Below are 17,924 nucleotides of genomic sequence, written 5' to 3'. Positions count from 1 at the left end.
TCTTCCTCAGCTAGTGACCTGCTCAATTCCCTACCTGAACCCTCTGGCACATTCTCTTCATTTGATCTCACAAACGAAGATAAAGTATCTACACTCTTCTCATCCTCCTACTCTATTACCTCTCCTCTAGATCCTATACCCTCACAAATCAGTAAAGCTCTGTCTCCTGTGCTTATCCCAACCCTAACTAAAATCTGTAATCTTTCTCTCTCTACTGGCAACTTTCCATCACTGTTCAAGCATGCAGTGATTACTCCCATTCTGGAAAAACAAAATTCTGACCCTAATACTCTCTCAAATTACCGTCCTATCTCTGGCTCCCATGCCCCTCCAAGCTACTTGAGAGACTTGTCTACACCCACCTCACACACTTTCTTAACTCACACAACTTATTGGACCCACTTCAGTCCGGCTTTCGTTCCCAACTCTCCACAGATACAGCACTGACTAAGGTAGTAAATGATCTGGTCACTGCCAAGGCTAAAGGCCATTACTCACTCCTAATTCTTGTAGATCTCTCTGCTGCTTTTGACACTGTTGACCACTCTCTTCTCATACAAACACTACAATCCCTAGGTCTTAAGGACACAGCTCTTTCTTGGTTTTCTTCCTACCTATCTGATCGCTCTTTTACTGTTCGTTTTTCTGATTCTGCCTCCTCTTCGCTACCTCTATCAGTTGGAGTACCGCAAGGCTCTGTCTTAGGTCCTCTGCTTTTCTCAGTCTATACCACCTCTCTTGGCAAACTAATCGGCTCTTTTGGATTTCAGTACCATCTGTATGCGGATGATACTCAAATCTACCTATCCTCTCCAGATTTATCTCCATCTGTATTGGTCCGTGTCACTGAAAGTCTTTCTGCCATTTCATCTTGGATGTCATCTCGCCACCTGAACCTTAATATTTCTAAAACAGAATAAATTATATTTCCACCAGCCAATAACAGTTACCAACCTGATCTCTCCATTACTGTTGATACCTCGACCATCCACCCCGCCCCACAAGCTCGCTGCCTTGGTGTCATCCTTGACTCTGAACTGTCCTTTGTTTCCCACATTCAATCTGTCTCAAAATCATGTTACATACATTTAAAAAACATATTCAAAATTCGACCATATCTCACACAAGACACTGCAAAAACTCTAATCCATGCACTTATTATTTCCCGCATAGACTATTGCAATAGCCTCCTTACTAGTCTTCCCAAAAACAGGCTATCACCATTACAATCCATTATGAATGCAGCTGCAAGGCTTATCTTCCTTGCGAAACGTTCTTCTTCTGCTGCCCCGCTCTGTCAGTCCCTCCATTGGTTGCCGGTTTTCTACCGTATTCAATACAAAATACTTTCACTTACACATAAGGCTATTAACCAAACCACACCAACATACATCTCTTCACTCATCTCAAAATATCTCCCAACCCGACCTCTCCGCTCAGCACAAGATCTGCGTCTCCCATCCCCATGCATTACTTGCTCCCATTCACGGTTGCAGGACTTTCTTCGCGCTGCACCCACTCTATGGAATGAACTACCTCGCACAATAAGACTTTCCTCTAGTCTCCAATCCTTCAAGCGTTCCCTGAAAACTCACCTCTTCAGGCAAGCTTATCAGATTCCAGAACCTCCCACATAACCTTCATAGCTTCCATATCTAATTACATCCCCTTTTACAGTCGACACAGAATCTCACACATTGTCTTTCTCTCACATCCTCATGACATTTGGTCGACATTCCTGTGTGTGTACTGGATCATGCAGCCAACCAAGAAACTGTGCATTCTGGCTCGACCAAAATGCAATATATAGCACCTATCCTTGTGTATCAATGTCTATTTCCCTATAGATTGTAAGCTTGTGAGCAGGGCCTTCCTACCTATATATCTGTCTGTTATTACCCAGTTTTGTTCTATTAATGCTTACAATTGTAAAGCGCAACGGAATATGCTGCGCTTTATGAAAAACTGTTAATAAATAAATAAATAAAATAACACTTAGGGCAAAAATCCAGTAAGCCAGCGTAAGTGCAGACCCACAGCCGCCTGCACTGCCACAATTATATCAGCAGAGAGAAATGGAGCATGCACACAGTCAGATTTGTCAGATCTGTCAGATGAACGATTTGAACGATTTTACCAAAGATTTGAACGATTTGAACGATTTTTGACTGCATTAAAATAAATGGAATCATCCAAGTCTGACTGCAAACACATCAGATGTCAGATATCATTATTTGACCATCGGGAACACGCATCGTTCAAATCGTATATCTGACAGATCTGACAGATATGTCAGATTTTCCTTCAGATATGAACGATTGAACGATTTTTTAAATCGTTATCGTTCAGATCTGAAGAAAAATCTGACCGTGTGTATGCACCAAAAGAATGAATAACAGGAAGGATATGAAAACTCTCCTTTAAAAATGTTAACAAGCAAGTATACATATGAGTGCAATTACACACTTCATATGTAATCTTTCTATGAGCCTTTTTCCTTGCTATGGACCTGTTTTGTTATTTGTAGATTGTGTGGTACATAATAGGTATATATAAAGTCACAACTATGTCAGAAGTTGTGAACCTGGGGCACAGGTGCTAGGTTCAAAATCTCATGAAGCCACTGGTCTGTGCAAAGAAGTTTAGTAAACTACGTTGTTTGGAAATCACAACGTGGACAGGTGTAGTTGAGCACCACTCCTTGCAGGATAGAGGGAATCAACGTTAGTATAAGGAGAACAGAAGTGAGCGCTGGCCTCCGACATTCATGGTCCCCAGTGGAGAAGGCAAGGTTCCCAGCTACAGCCACTGAGAATAGCCAGGAGAGCTGGCAGGCTGTAATAATAAGTGAGCTTAGGATGGGCACTGGGCAGCTAGATTCTCCCGCACCAACAGGCACCCACAGTAATCAGCTGGAAAGGTAGCACAAAGCAGGCTGTCAACTAGAGTCCCAAAGTAGACGAGGTCAGAGGAGGACCACACCCCTATCCTTGAAGAGGCCATAGCACGAGTGAGGGATGCTCAAGTTGAAGCCAAGAACGGAGATCATCCCCGTCAGAGCAAGCACCTCGCAGCGGTCCCATCCACGCAGGTAAGCCCCACCACGGTTGACACCTCCCGGAGAAACAATCCAGATAAAGGGCCCATAGTAGAAGGATCCCAGGGATGGGGAGCACAGAGGGATCCAGCACCAGACCTGGTGCCGAGGTCAGGGTGGAGAAGCAGGTTAGGATTGCACATTTTCTGTCCACTATGGGGCATATTCAATTAGCCGCGGGGCTTACCCCGTGGCTAATTGCCGCGCTGGAACTATTCAATTAGCGGGGATACCCCGCGAGCGAGACCACACGGGCGAGTCACCGCAGTCGGACTTTACCACGCAGTTCATGGAGGTGTGAGGTAAAATCTGCGTAAAAACCACCAAATCAGGCTCGCGTGCGGGGAAAAACCCATTTATTCCGTAGTTTACACAAAATCAGTGTGTTTACGCGCATGAGTCCCGATTTTTTGCGCAGGAAAAGGGCTATTTTATTGAACAGCTTTTCCCCACACCGCGGGGATTTTGGCCGGCAATTGGTCGCGGGGTAAACCCTGCAGCTAATTGAATATGTTCCTATGTCTGGTGCATATTTGTAGCTCGTTATCAATTCTTCCATCCTTAAGGCATTTTCATGTTACTCCACAAATATCTCATGGACCAAAGTGCACATTTGTAACTTCTAAGGGGCTTATGTAATAGCCTGCGAGATGGAGGCTCTGGTGAGATTCCAGGGAGGCTGGCAGTATTTTTGAAGCGGCAATCATTTAACCACTTAAATGGCTAATGTTTTTTTTATTTTTATTTTTAAATGTCCCCAAAATTATCAAAGATTTTATTATCAAATTACGTCTATATTAGCTATTTAAACCTGTTTCAATATACTTTTTTAAACAAATATGCAGATTTCTTACTAAAAATTATACTGAATAAAGTTTATACAACTTAGGGCCTGATTCAGAGCCGCTTGTAAGCGGCCGCTCGTTCGTTCTGACCGATGTTCGCACATCTGCGCATGCGTACGGATTGTAATACGCATGCGCGAACCAGTCAGTGCGGCCGAAAATCGTTTGTTCGCTATATAGCGAATGCCTGCTATTTTGAGTGACAGAAGGAGGCGTATGTGGGTGGTAACAGGGGAAGGTGCTTGAAAACGGGGGTGTGGAATTAGATCGCAGGCATGCTTAAAGGTCAAAACGGGCGTTTTAAGGGAGTGCATAATTAATACAGCAGCGTCATTGACCACGTCACTTGGTTTTTTTTTACCCCGAACTGCTCGCAAAATAGTGGTTGAAAAAACCAGCCACAAGAATAGCGAGCAGTTCATACGCTGTTCGATGTGCTCGATTAATCTAATAAATAGCGGACATGACGTAGGATGCGAGCGGCCAGGGGGCGTATTTTTCAAAATTACAACCGCAAGTTTTGCTCGCTCGTTCAACCTTAGAGGCGTGAACAGACCACAATTAGCGAACGGTTCATTTGAATAGCCACCCCTTGTTTTAGAACGAACGACCGCAAATAGCGAGCGGCTCTGAATGAGGGCCTTAGTTATGTAATTTGCACATTAACACATTTAATATATATATATTTCATATTTTTTCATATTTTTTCGGTAAAGATGTTTTTTTTAAAAAAAAACTATAGAACTATTTCCTGAAGAGAAGCCATCAGCAGGGCCGTGATCCTGAGGAGGGTGTGGGGCTTGTTGCTCGGAAGGGGGGACCCTATTTTATTTTTGGGGGTCCTCACTTTCTGAGAAATTCTAGTCCTGGGCTGACCAGTTTGGGGCTGGGTAATGTGATGGTAGGGGGACCCCACGCTTTGTGTCCTGCTGCTATGGCTGGTTCAGCCTGGTGCTGGTAATTGAAAAATAGGGGAAACCCCCACAACGTTTTTACTCCCTATTTTCCAACACCAGCCCAGGCTGAGATGTCTGGGGTTAGTTGCTGAGGCAGATGGGCGGAAGACAGCAGACAGCCAGGTCAGATGACAAATCAGGGTACCCATGGTCCCCAGTGGTCGGCCACTATGATGTCATGATGTCAACTGCGGCCGACCGTTACTGTCTTCCGTCCACCGCACCCATTGTGACTTAGGTAGCAGAAGTGGAAAGATCACTGTCTCTCATTTCCAGCGGCGCTCAGTCTATGCTCAGTCTAGCTGCTCTAGCAGCAGCAGTGAAAGGGGGATCACACTCCTTCTCGGCTTCCAGAGAACCAACAATGAACAGGGATCACATTGCTCTTATCCAGTGCCCTGTGTGGGCTGTTAATACAACTTAGGAGTTTATTCATATAGATCTACAGAGGTGAATAGTTACTTATCACTATAGATTGCATCAGTTCGATTTATAGCTTAGATAAGAAGCAATTCACGTATACTTACCTATCCTGCCACGCGATCCGGTATCCAGGGGTCCATCGATGCACTCTTCTCCTCCAGTCTTCTGTACGGCAGTCCCCTTCTGCGCATGCGCCTGCCGCCGGGTCACCTCACTGCTCACTTCAGTACAAGGGGGGAGTGGGGAGCAGCAGGCACTGTAGAGATGAGCGGTTCGGTTTTACCGCTCATCTCTAGTTAAGAGGTGGTGACCCGGCATATGCATATGTCGGGTCACACCTGACACAGCGGCGGCAGCGGTTGGCAATGGCAGTTAATGGGTGGTGACCCGGCATATGCATATGTCAGGTCCCCTTACTATAGCATACCTCCCAACATGACCCTCTCCAGGAGGGACACAATGCTCTGGTCCTGGACTTCCCTGGTAATTTATGATTGGTAGAGGCTCCAGGGGCGGGGCTACAGTACAGTCCAACATTCAAATAGGGGAGTCACACCAACTGCCAGTGAGTCCCAGCCAGTGATGTTTGGCAGTGTTTGAAATGACAGTTGGTGTGGCTCCCCTATTTGAATTTTGGACTGCGCTGCAGCCCCACCTCTTACCAGGGAAGTCCAGGGCCAGACCATTGTGTCCCTCCTGGAGAGGGTCATGTTGGGAGGTATGCTATAGCAGCAGCAGGGGTAGGGCAGAGGGAGGGGGCACTGTGGTAGCAGGCAGCCAGGAGGAGGAGTCTCAGCCCTGGGCTCCTCTGATTGGCTGCTGTAGCAGCAGGGGGCCGGGAGAGCAGGGAGACAGCTGTCTACCCGGCTTTTCTCCACACAGGAGGCTCTTTAATGCCATCCTGAGATGGTGAATGCATTTGTAGAAGTAAAACGGAAAGCAGAGCTTTCGGTGTTTCTATGAATTGCTCTCCCCGTATGTGGAAGCGATCCTGACACAGAGCTGGTGCACCGCTGGAGAAAACTTACATTTCTCCATGGTAACCCCTTCTGTGAATAGGAGGAAGAAGCGAAAAGCCCTGTTATCACTGATAAAGGGATTTTCGCTGCTCCATGAATAGACCACTGTATCCTTTGCCCTGTGTGGGTTATTAAAACAACTTAATCCAGTGCCCTGTGTGTGTGGGCTGTTAAACAATAATTTTACAATTTTTCAGTGGACACATTTTTTTTTAATGAACATACATACAGTGAGGATAAATTGTCAACTTTAAATGTGCTTTAAATCTCCAAACATGACTAAAGTATATGTACAGTCTGTATTTTGCCTTTGCGGCATTGTAATTGCCATATTATGGGGTTCATGTAATAGCAGGGGGGCTAGGGGGGCACGTGCCCCAGGAGCCGGATTTCAGAGGCAGCTGGGAGCACAGCTGTAACTAGGGTGGTGCGGCCGACAGAACCGTCCTCCGCCACCCATGTATGCGTCGCCGCCTCTGACCACCTGCTGGCCGCCACAATGTATAATAGTAGCGGCGCGCCTGGCTCCTTCTCTGCCGGTCGCACCGCTGCTAATATACATTACAGCAGGCAGCGCTCCAGCTGCCTTCCCCGTGCGTTCCACCCCCCCTTCTCGTCTCCTGTAGTGTCTGCAGGGACTGGATTTCCGCTGGGCACAGGAGCCTTTCCGTGGCTGCTGCTGGGCACAGCTGCACAACAACAAAGGTAAGCAGCATAGCTGCTCCCCAGGGGGGAGGTAGGAGGAGAAATGATGAAAAGGAGGAATGAGGAGGAAGAATGATGAGAAGGAGAGATAAGAAGGAGGAATGATAAGAAGGAGGGATGAGGAGGAGTAGGAATGATGAGAAGGAATGAGTAGGGGAGGAATGATGGAGAGGCTCTACCATAACATACGTGTATAAGGGGCTCTACCACGGCATTAGTGTATAAGGGGCTCTACCATGGCATAAGTGTATAAGCGACTCTACTGTGTTGTAACATGTATAAGGGGCTCTTCCATGGAATGTATATAAGGGGCTCTACTGTGGAGTAACGTGTATAAGCGGCTGTACTGCGGTGTTAAGCTGCATACACACGTAAAGATTTTCTGTCCTACCATCCAAGTAGTTGATTGGTTGGAATGAAAATCTGGTAAGGTATGAAAGCAAATGTCAATCAGCAATTTGCTCCCAAGCGCCGGAAAATGGACAAAAACTGTTGTTTGAACAAACTGTTTAGATCAAACATTTAACAAACTTGTCTGACGACCATTTTCATCTGTTTTCTGGCATTTAGGAGCAAATTGCTGATCATCATTTACTCCCATATGGTACCAGATTTTCATTCCAACCAATCAACTAGTTGGATGGTTGAACAGAAAATCTTTACGTGTGTATGCAGCTTAACATGTATAAGCGGCTCTACTGTGGTGTAAAATGTATAAGGGGCTATACCATGGAATAATGTGTAAAAGGGGCTCTACTGTGGCGTAACATGTATAAGAGGCTCTACTGTGGTGTAACATGTATGAGCTGCTCTACCGTGGTGAAAAGTGTATAAGGGGCTCTGTGTGGCATAATGTGTAAGGGGCATTACGGTGTCACGAAACCACACCTCCTTATTAGAAGAACAGTCCCTTTTTTGAGGTGGGGGCACCAAATTACTGCCTTGCCCTGGGTGACAAAAATCCTAGTTTCAGCCCTGGTAATATGGTGCGGTGTGGCTGGACTGTGCCAAGTGAATTCCCGTGAATGTATCCCTTTTTTTTGTAAATATAGCAACCTAGCTTAGACTCTCTGGAGTGCCAGCGATGTGACAGTGTCTTTAGCAAACTCGCGACTACCAACACTGCAGTTACTTTATTGCACTCCATAAAAGTGCGCAAGAAAATCAGCAATGATTATCGGTAACGACTAAAAGTTTACCTACCTCGTGGATCGAATCAATGATGCTCGTTGCAGTGCCCATCGATACGGTATATACGGTAGCCCCTAAATCTCATTTTAATATGCACCCCTATGGGCTGTGAAGTAAAATGCGCAATTAAGGTGGTAAACTGGTGTGATTTATTGGAGATGAATTGTGCCGTTGTCAGCGTTCCAAGGCTGTTATAACAGCACATTGTGGCAATTGCTTGCACATCGCCACTAACTGAATCGACCCCGATATGTCTAGTGCCTACCTCATTAGATAACCTGAGCGAAATCTGGGCGATTTGCCATTTCGTAGCGACAAATTGCCTACATTGCTCATTGTGTGCGATCAATATGCGCGATCGCGTGCGCCGTCGTCAGGTTTGATGTGCTGCACATCAAACCTGACGACATCGCTAGCAACCTAACTCGTTCAAGAGTGGACGGGCAATCTCCGTTCAAGGGCATTCGTTACGATGTCGGGATAAATGCCCGTTGTCTCAGTGTGTACCCAGCTTTAGGGTATGAAGCTTTAATTAAAAAGAAATAACAAGAGTGTGTGTGTGTGTGTGTTGTGTGTGTGTGTGTGTGCGTGTGCGTGTGCGTGTGTGTGTGTGTGTGTGTGTGTGTGTGTGTGTGTGTGTGAAATAGCCTTTAAAACTAAAAGTAAAAAATTAAATTTTTTACATGGCATGTGAAATGTTTCAATTTTACTAGTAGAGAAATGAACAATTGATTTGGCATGGCAGTTTAACTGCAGAGGAACGGGTGCAGTTAAGACCCACTTTAAACCAACATACGTCTTATTTAGTGCACTAAATACAATAGAGATGGGGATAATTCAAATGGAAATTGTCGGCACTACTGAAGTGCAACTGATGTGCGAGCGTGGAAATTGTGTTATGGTGCTTAAACAAAAGAGGTCATGTAGAGGTGGTTATAAAATGGTCTAGAGGTACATAATGCAGCACTGTGCTGTCTGTGTACACCACAGAAAACCAAACTCTGAGCACACAACACATTTTGTCATACTGGACAGGCTCTATGTCAGACAAATACATAGACAGACAGATAAATAGATGGTCAGGCACATAGAGCAGACAACATATACAGTATATATAAAATAAAAACACTATATTAAACCACTACATTAGTTCTGCAAAAATAAAAAATAAAAACCTTTTTCTTGCAATTTTCTATCAACACAAATAAAACAGGGATCCAAAGAGAGCAATAGTGATTAGTGCTGTTCATTTAGTAATGCAGGGAAACAAACTAATTACTTCATGCTCATTAGTTGGTGACAAAGAGTGATGGGCTACTATGCACAGAACAAAATAATCAACGTCAACTGTGACATAATCCCCCTGATAAAATAATAAGCGTCAGCACTTGCCTCTATTGTGTAAGCTGCGCTTGTCGGTCTGTGACAATACAAAAAAACACTCAGTTCAAGGTCATTTTCCAACTGTGATGAAATTGGGTCAGAAATGATCTTTGCGTGGACACTGGAGAACTCCCATTTCGTCTGGTGTATACAACCTTTGTACACGTGTATCCGTCACCGACAAAAGCTTGAAGCGGACGTTGTTTGTTTTGTACTGAACCAATGTAGCTTATCAAATTACAGAATAGCTACCAACATTCCGAGAGAAGAGGCACCTCGTGCCTCATGCCTTAGTAATATTACTAGCTCCTGGTAGATTTGAAAATTACAGGTACTATACAGTACAGCAATAAATATATAGTTAAATGGAGGCTCTTGTGGTAATACTCTGAAATACAGACTTGGGGTTAGTGCCTGCAGTCTAATTCAGCGGCACAGATTGCCAGCATCCTAAATGGCCCTTAAGTTCGGTACTATACTAAAGCCATCTTCTGTAATTAAGTAATGTATCTATATTTGGGTTATGACTGTACCCTTTAGATCAAGTACCTTTAGTGAAAAATTGTTATAATATAATTGTATATATATATATTACCCGTTTTCCAGGGCTGAAATAAATATATATATATATATATATATATATATATATATATAAATATATATACTGTATATAAGAGTAAGGTTACGGGGCACATCCATTAGCAGACATAGAAACGACTGCACGATTACGACATTGCAATCGTGGAGTCCTTTCACAGTCTGGTGCTGTGCCTATACTAAACAATCAGTCGGTCAGTGTAGGCACATCAGTCATCCCCTAACATGCTCAACCTGACGTTATCGTCAGGTTGACCAGCATGTTCGGGCGATGACTTATGTCGGACAGCGTGCATCGCTGGTGGTTTGTGACATTTATATCCCCGATGTGTGCCCGATTACTGAACGATTGCACGTTTACGATGTCGTAATCATGCAATCACTCTATGTAATCGGGTAATGGATACTCAGCATTATCCATTCACATCAGTTCCTGCCCTGGCAGAGACAAACTAGTCACAGGAAAATGAACCAACCAGCAGGTTTTAGTCTGTGGGGAAAAGCAGAGTTGGCAGCGGCAGGGGAGAATTAACTAAAAGATCAACCTAGGTTCTCTCGTCTAGGACCCTGCAGGCCCGCTAAGAGCCGTGCCGGGCCCAGGTAAAAGGGGCGTGACCTAATCACGAGAGGCGTGGCCACGGCCCCTTAGGTAAAAAAAAAAGACAAGTTTTGCAGCGCCGCCGCGCAGTGAGCCCCCTCAGCCCGGCGCATAACCAGTGGGGGGGCACGATCAGTTTGATCGCTCACCCCCCACAGGCATAGGAGACTGCTGTGGCTGCTTCTTAGCAGCCGCGAGCAGTCTCCCAGTGCAGCCCAGCACACAGCAGCGTGTGCTGGGCGCTGTGATGTGATAGGGGGGGAGAAAGCTCGGGCTCGGGTAATTAGTACCCGCTCCCTCCCCCTCTCAGCGCCCCTGGGACCCTGTGGCAAACAGTGAGAGGACGGGATCACTCTTATCCAGGGTTTCCCAAACTTGGTCCACAAAGCGCCCTAACAGTCCAGGTTTTAAGGATATTCATGCTACTGCACAGATAGTATAACCAAATTGACTGGAGTACTATTTAAGTCACCTGTGCTTGAGCATGGATATCCTTAAAACCTGGACTGTTAGGGTGCCTTGAGGACTGAGTTTGGGAACCACTACTCTAATCTGTTTTTATGAATGTTTTGGGTTTTTTAAAACAGAGGGAGACCCAAATTTGTATCTTGCCCAGGGCCCCACGTGGTCTTAATCAGGATGAAGGAAACCCACCACACAAACATGGAAAGAACATACAAACTTCATGTTCCTTGGTCAGATACAAACCCAAGAATCTGCAAGGCACCACTGCTAACTAGTAACTAGTGTGCCGCTATGATTTGGAATCTCAAAACTACCACTTTGCACCCTTTAAATAGGACTTGAGATGTAAATAGCTTTGCATCATATCTGGACCACTTTAGTAGGACTCATACAAATGGGCCTTATTTAACATTGATAGTAATGTAAGTAACTGTACACACACACTTTCTGACAAGCTTTCATCAGTTTTACATCAAATATGACATGCCTGCAGCATTCACAAGTGTTAACACAGAGTTCTATGTGGGCACTTATTATGTAGATAGTACAAAAGGCTGCATTTTCAAATGCTCTGTAAAGCAAAGACAGAGTACAAGATTGTGTCTGTACTATAAACAGGGCTTGTTATTCAATGCCCGAGTGCGTAAGCCATTCCAAAAACACCCGATTTTGCTGTAATTCTGGTGAGTCCAGCTACCATAAATATTGTAAATATAGTATTGGTAGGAGTCAAGAGAAACAAAATTCCCTTAATAACAAAAAAAAATGTAAACACATTTCTTATTATTAGTATACAAATAAAAGAAAATAAAAAAATAAAGTATATAAAACATTAGTTAAAAAAAACAGACAGCAACCACAATATTAAACCCAGCTTAAGCAGTTTAGCTAATACAGAAGACGTGATTTTCTAATATAAAATGAACTAAGGAATGTAAAAATAAATAAATATATATATATGTGTATGTGTGTGTAGATAGATAGATAGATAGATAGATAGATAGATAGATAGATAGATAGAGTTATTTTCTGTAAAAATGCTGGGCTTTTAACCCTGTATGGGCATATATAGGTTGGCAGCTGCAAGACAAGTATTTAGCGCTGTGGTGGGTAAACCTGCCAGCGCCTGTGGTTGTTACAATGCAGAATCAACTTTTTAAACTATAAACACACTGAACCAAAGGCCATGGTAACGAATGATTGTGCAGACACCATCAAGAACTATTTATTATATGTATCGCCAAACCATTTGTGCAGTGACTTGTTTGCCTAATGCTTGCAGCATCCTCTGATGTGAGGAAAGCGAGGTGGAAGCTAATGGGATATAATGTATGTCTCCAAAATAATTCAATATTCTTCCTTTGATTTTGCATCCATCTGCACATGATACTGTTGCTCTATGAGGCCTCCATCCTAATGTATTTGTCATACTCACATCAACATCCTCTTAAATCGCCCAAATTATGCACTGTCAAAAATCCATGTAATGTATTAGTTAGGCAGAGCGCGCTATATTAGTGCAGTCTGAGTATTTATTAATAGTACAGGGGAAAGAAATCCATTATCCACATGTGAATATTAAATACAGTAGCGAGGCCTCTACAGCCTACTTCACAGTGATCCCTATTGGTATTCACTCCACCCCCATTCACTTAGCTACACAAGAAGTGTCTGTGATAGTACAATATACCTATCTATATCTCCCTATATATGTATATATATATATATATATATATATATATATGTGTACATAAATGGCTACATAATATATATGTGTGTATCTATGTATCTATATATAGGTGTCTGTTTAGATATATATGTAGCACACGTAGCGTGTGTGTGTATATATATATATATATATACACACACACACACACATATATATATATATATATATATATATATATATAGGATATAGATAGACATATAATACATGTATTTACCACACACGTGTATAAATATCTCAGTGGATAAATATCAGTAGATATCTCTATCTGCGATGCGGAAACTGAATGTTCTGCTATATATTTTAATATTCCTTATAATGATCCAGGGGACTAATGTACCATGCAGTACTGTACATTGTTCTGCATTCAGCACCTGCCTGCCAATGTGATACAGATGTGGGCACCTGCTGATGTACATGCATCCTCACTGGCACATTGTCCATCCTATGTAGCAGAACCCACAGTGCAGTGCAGTATGCCCCAAAAGTTACACAAGTCAGTAGCATGCAAACCCCCCACCCAATAACCACCTTCCAGGATTCTTCATGCTGAGATATGCCACATGCATTGCCTAGCTCATTGCAGATTTTACATCGTACTTACCACCCCCAGGAGAATGAAGAAATCCCAACAGATCAGAGAGTGGATCTCAAATCACAGGCTACCACTCTGGCTCCCAATAAAAATAAAATAATGGAAAAAATAATAATAATAAAAAATAATTAATAATATATCTGTATATTTATATGCATATAGCACAACGCCATACAAATCAGTGTTCTGCTTTAGATCCGGATTGCAGTGTAAATTGATGGATGCAAATAAACCCCCCCAAAAAATGCTCAGTGCACCCTGCAACACGTGAGCTGGGGTAATAGTCTCTCCTCCTTGCAGATTCTCATTACCCTGCTGATAGAATAAGGTTAGTGAATGATCTCACATGCACAGGGAGAAAATATCTCTATTGCATTATCCCCAGCAGCGCCGTATATGGCAGAGGCACAGCCTGGCTCCTTGCTTGTAGTGTCTCTTTGCCTGTTCTGTTTCTATGGATATCTGCTGTCAATCATAGAGTGCGCCTGTGCTAGACGGAGTACGGTAATGGCTGACTAGAATGGGAGAAGGGGATGCAAGCAGCTGCACAGAAGATGTACAGGGACGGGGTTGTCTCGGTGTGTGCTGTGCTGGAAGTGGTGGTGGTCTCAGTCTGTGCAAAATAAAGAGGTGTGTGGCTAAAGACGGTGCGTGAGGGCTATGCAGGTATCTTGCAGCACATGGGATGTAGCTGAGTGGGCTCTGAGCAGAGGTATGCTGCACTGGGTTCTTGCAGGTGAGTGGGCTGTGGGCAGAGGTGTATGGCATATGCAGCTCCTCTACCTGTGGGTGCACAAGTTCATAGTGTGCTAGCATCAGAGCGATGCTATTGGTTACTTGCAGGTGAGTCAGATGGAGATGTGAGGCTGATGTGCAGCTGACAGGAGAGGAGTACACATGCCACTGGGAGATAAGGTGTTTTCATCTGGCTACATTAGTTATATAATAACCTGTATAATCACTAGAGCAATTGCAGCCTAATCCCAGGGGGTAGCATTGCATTAGGCGCTGTGTGTAATGGAGCACTTTGCACATCTGTATAGTATAGACAGCACAGATCCAGCAGCCAGACAATGCAGAGTGGGCAGTGGGCTAAGGAGAAAGAGCAGTGCACGGTATATATCCTTTGTGCCGCCCACAGTGATTCACAAGATGGCACCAAGTTCCTCCCCCACACTCTTTGATTGGCATCTTGAAAGATATAGATTTGCTGAACAGATTTTCTTCTCACTTCAGTTCTGATGCTGCATTTCCCTGATGGTAAGCGGTAATGACCTCTACCGCAGTGCAGGGGTTAATATACATTGAAGGTCGTACTGAAAATGCAAATAAAAGTATGAATTTGAATTATATATATATAAATATATATATATATATATATATGTGTGTGTGTGTATATGTGTGTATGTATATATAATATCATTGAAGCAAACAAAGCATTGTGGCAGACTGTTCCCTAAGTTTAAATAAGTATTTGCTCTAAACAATTGGTGAAATTTAAAGCAGGGTACACACTAGAGCGATCTGTGTCTGGACGATACGGTGGCCGTCAGAATGATATATTGTATACGCGGCCCACATCAGAACGATGTAATGAAGTACGGCGCAACCCTCCTTCAGTCCTTCATTGCCTTGCACAGCGCCGCATGCAATATCGTCTGGCTGGCCGTGCAGCGCGCCGACCAGACGATATCTCTAACGACCACTGGAGCGCGCAGATTGGCAGTACACACTGAAAGGTCTGGCTGATATGTCTTTCCGATTTGGCCAGAAACAATATATCGGGCTGATATCGCTCCAGTGTGTTCACAGCTTAAGTGCCAAAATTAAAAGGGAGGAAACTATTCAGGATAAAAGGGGTTGTACCACAAATCTACTGTAATGTTACCGTAGTGACAGTGTTACCTGATTGGCCATTTCAGAGTATAGGCAATGCAATAAAACAAACCTTGAAAGTGGTGGGTGTCTTATCTGTACCTTCAAACATCTGTGAAGCACGATTACATTAAAAACTATAGAATCATTATTTGGCACATAGGTATGCGCCCGTAGGGCTTGATCCAATTGGGAGCAAATTACTGACCGCCGGACTCATATCTTTTTGATGGCAGCCCCATAGGGCTACAAGCAATAATGTGCTTGTCCGGGGTGAGAACGGCCCGCAAGCGAGCTAATTGTACGCTGTTACAACGATAACTTGACCCCTTTACACCTAAGTGGATCAAGCCCAAAGTGTCTGCAGTGGTAATTGCCGGTGCCGCAGACATACGGATGAGATAGACACTGTCAGTGAACGTGTCACTCTGTAACTCACAAGACAAAGTGTTACAGCATTATATACCTATATAAAATTCACTGGCCAGCTGTATTTGGCATAATATGAATTGGGGGCATCACTGTGTTGCATACTATGGCCATAGGCAGGGGCGGATTGGGCATTAACTTCATCAGGAAGATTCCTGGGGGGCCGACGCAACTGTGGGCCACCTGACACTGTTGGCCCCGCCCGCCCTCAGTAGCACATCACCCGACCGTCTTGCATGACAGGCAGCCCCCGGCGCCTGTCATAGCAAGCACTAGAGCGGCCCGCCCATGGAGGAGCTGACATCGCGAGAAGAGTCACTGCAGTAGTCAAGTGACAGTCTCGCCAGACAGAACTCCACCTCCATTACCCGTCCGGAAAGTGCGCCTGAGAGACAGAGCGGGTCCGCGTCCAGCTGCGTGGCTAGTGGTAAGTATTATAGCAAAGCATACTGGCTTGTGGGGGTAGCAGAATGTAGACTGCTTTCTTGGGGGTGGAGGCAGAAAGGAGTCAACGTTCTCTGGGGGGAGGCAAAACGGATGGTGCATTCATGGAGAGGGAAGGTGGGCACAATGGAGACTACCTTCTCTGTGTTGGACCGGGGGCTGCCTTCTCTAGTGGAGGTGAGGGCCAGAGGTTGCTGTGCCTGGTGTCATATCAGCCAGGTCTCAAATCTTGTAGCCATTAAAGTTAAAGGGGGCATGAGGCATTCACTCAGGGAAGGGTGGCTCCTCTCTACTGATGGCCCAGATGAGAGGTGCCACAGTATTATTATTATTATTATTCTTTGTGTACAGAGGTGGAATGGATGTGGCTTATGTCTCTGGAGAAGGGGAACATATTCTGTAATGATTTACACTTGCTTTACATTTCGTACAAAATACATTACACTACAATTAAATGTTCCCTATGTGCCCATGTGAAACTAGCAGCGCCAGTGCATCTATAGTCTAGCCAGGGCCTATGTAGTATACCATTGCCCCTCCTTATTATCCCTGCCATGTAACATAATATATGCCAACCTATGCTCCTAAAGTATAACAGAATCAGGGACCATATATTCCACCCGGTGACTTCAGAAAATATCAGAACCAGTACCTATAATACTAACCAGTTCCTATGTACTGGTGCCCTCACATGACAATCTATGTCCCTAGAGCAGTGGTCGGGGAACAGGGGTAAATTACCCCATTTGGGGTAAAACTGAAATTCCTGGGGGCAATGGACGGACAGCCGGGCATGCATATGAATCATTGCATGCCTGGCTGCCCGTCCATTACCCCCAGGAATGGAGGTCACTGGCGCCGGGTGCACTTGCTGCACCCGGCGTCAGTGACCTCCAGCCCGGCGCTGCAGGGAGGCTCTAAGCCGGACGCCCGCTGAGATGTTATTACTAGCGGCCGCCCGGCTCCTTCCCTGCAGCGCCGCGTTAGCCGGAGGCCGGCGTTCTCTTCTGAACTCCAGCTTCCGGCTCTCTCCATGCGCACTATGGGAGAGACGTCATGACGTCTCTCCCATAGTTCCGAGGAGCAGCCGGGCGGACAGGACGGCGGCGGATGCGTGGATTAAGGTACGTTTTTTGTTTTTTTTGTACAAGCGGCACTATAGGGGCATAACTATGGGGGCACTGCTTCAGGGGCATAACTATGGGGGTACTGCTACAGGGGCATAACTATGAGGGCACTACTACAGGGGCATAACTAAGAGGGCACTGCTACAGGGGCATAACTATGGGGGCATACCTATTGGGGAACTGCTACAGAGGCATAACTATGAGGGCACTGCTACAGGGACATAACTATGGGGGCACTGCTACAGGAGCATAACTATGGGGGCACTGCTACAGGGGCATAACTATGGGGGCACTGCTACATGGGCATAACTATGGGGACACTGCTACAAGGGGATAACTATGGGGGCACTGCTACAGAGGCATATCTATAGGGGCATAACTATGAGGGCACTGCTACAGGGGCATAACTGGGGGCACAGCAACAGGGGCATAACTGAGGGCACTGCTAC

At 44.9% G+C, this 17,924-nt stretch overlaps 1 protein-coding gene across 3 annotated transcripts in view; it reads right to left on the bottom strand.

The window, feature by feature from the left end:
* ANKS1B (ankyrin repeat and sterile alpha motif domain containing 1B) overlaps nt 1-14,079 on the bottom strand; it is a 157,576-nt gene extending 143,497 nt beyond the window's left edge. Inside the window, exon 1 of one of the 3 annotated variants that reach the window (XM_088479001.1) lies at nt 13,610-14,079. The gene's annotated coding sequence lies outside the window, so the exon portion shown is untranslated. The remainder of the gene's footprint in view (nt 1-13,609) is intronic. The other 2 variants (XM_088479003.1, XM_088479002.1) reach the window with 2 other exon arrangements.
* Between the last annotated feature and the right edge of the window lie 3,845 nt (nt 14,080-17,924).

This window comes from Taudactylus pleione, unplaced genomic scaffold, assembly GCF_031769625.1.
Source record: "Taudactylus pleione unplaced genomic scaffold, aTauple2 ptg000225l, whole genome shotgun sequence".
Lineage (NCBI taxonomy): Eukaryota > Metazoa > Chordata > Amphibia > Anura > Myobatrachidae > Taudactylus > Taudactylus pleione.
Note: the sequence above shows the minus strand (reverse complement) of the source record. Positions and strands in the feature narration are given on the sequence as shown.